Source organism: Condylura cristata, unplaced genomic scaffold, assembly GCF_000260355.1.
Source record: "Condylura cristata isolate star-nosed mole 26May11 unplaced genomic scaffold, ConCri1.0 scaffold00003, whole genome shotgun sequence".
Lineage (NCBI taxonomy): Eukaryota > Metazoa > Chordata > Mammalia > Eulipotyphla > Talpidae > Condylura > Condylura cristata.
The window spans coordinates 77784258-77786061 of NW_004567104.1; positions in this window are offsets into that span (position 1 = coordinate 77784258).

Consider the following 1804-nt stretch of genomic DNA (forward strand, 5'->3'; position numbering starts at 1 on the left):
TTGAAATTAAATGAACGGCCCCTGCGCCTGGCAAGTTATCTCCAGCCGGTTTGTCGCGAATGTAACTAACTTCACTTGGGGTCCTCGAGGTGCTGAGGGTTCCGGGGCTGGGTGGGAAGTGGGGCTCTGGGTGTGGGCTGAAGGTGCATCTGGGTCCCAGACAGGAGCGGTGCGCGAGGTGGGAGCCCAGCGGAGGAGCTACCTTTGGGGGGCGAGGGGGGTGCACTGGGCGGGGCCGCAGTGAAGCCGCTCCTCATACTAACGTTCGCTGACACTATTACAAGTAATTGGGTTCGAACGCCTGACGGTAACTTGAAAGCAAACGTAATTATTATGGGAAAAAAAACCGAGTTGCTCAAAAAAATGAGTCATCCGAGCTATTTCCGGGGTTCGCCTGCGCTGGGCTCCCCAAAGAAGCCGGGCCTCGCCTGCCCGTGCAGAGCGGCGCAGCCACAGGTGACTAACAGTGGCCCGTCCAGTCATAAAACACCTGCATTTCGTCGATTTAATCACCAGCTGCTTCCCTCAGCAAATACTGAGAGTGTCTGTTGCCGACTCAGCCCACAGCGGCCAGTCCCCAGCAGCAAGGGACGGGGACAGAGGTGGTGCCAGCGCTGGGACTGGCCTCCTCCGCGTGGACACTCAGCCCACGTGCAGCCCAGCCTGTTACGTGTCCGAGGAAAACAAGTTCTCTCGGGAATTGTCCAGCCGGCCTGCTAGACCGACTCTGGGCCAGAGCAGAGAGCCCAGCTGACCAGCCTGGGTGGCCAGGCGGGGCAGTACCGCAGCCCGACGCAACCCACCATTGACCGTGGACGGTCACTCGTCCACCTTTCTTCCGTCACGGGAGGGGTAAACCTTCGCGGCTGTCCCAGGCCACCTGGGAAAGGCAAAGGCAGGCCAGCCCAGGCCCCCAGGTGACCCCTCCTGGCTCCCCGCTGCTCCCCTCAGCAGTGCACGTCGTCCATCCGCCTGTCCTGCTCCCCACGCTGTCTCTGGTGAACCCTCACACCCCCTGCACCTCTGGGCCACATCCCAGTTCTGTACACACAAATAAGTTTTTAAAAAAGAAAACACTGAACACGAACATCACCGCAAACCGTGCGGCAAAAAATCGGCAGGAACACAGCGGGGAAGACACAAGGGGCTGTCGCCTCTGACGGCGCGTCTCGAAGCCCGACCCCTGACACGCTGCCTGCGCCGTGGCAGACAGACACGAGCAAAGCTCCCGCGCTGGCTTGCGAGCACAGCCGCCGCTGCACTCCGTGAGGCCACATGCAGAGTAAACTGCATTTTCCACTTGCTGACCCGAAGCAACAAAGCAACGCTTGGAACAAACGAAACCTCCTTTTACAATGCTCGCGATCAACCCAAGCAAACCTCCCGTGGCGGAGAGGCCCGGGGTACCGCTCAGTGGGCTTTCGGGGCGCCTCGCTAAAGAAAGCCCTGCCCTGCTGCCTCTAGTCGCATCTGCTGCAGGAACACAGCTCTCTGCTGAGGGCCTGCCCCTCTTCACCCAGAACAGGGACGTGGGGGACCGTGCCCCACCATGCCGGCTCCCCCCAAGGTCTCCAGCCCCCAGCCCAGGGCTGACGAACGGGGAGGCTGCCTCCCAATTTCCAGCTCTCATCCAGCAATTAATTCTGTTGAACGCCATTCTGCCTTTCAGAGACCTCCTGGGACGCCAGCAGCACCCTTCTGTCTTCCTGCAAGGCCTGACACACCTGGGCCCTCACCTGGGGACACACCGGGTCCTCACCTGGGACACACCTGGGCCCTCCCCTGGGGACACACCTGGGCCCTC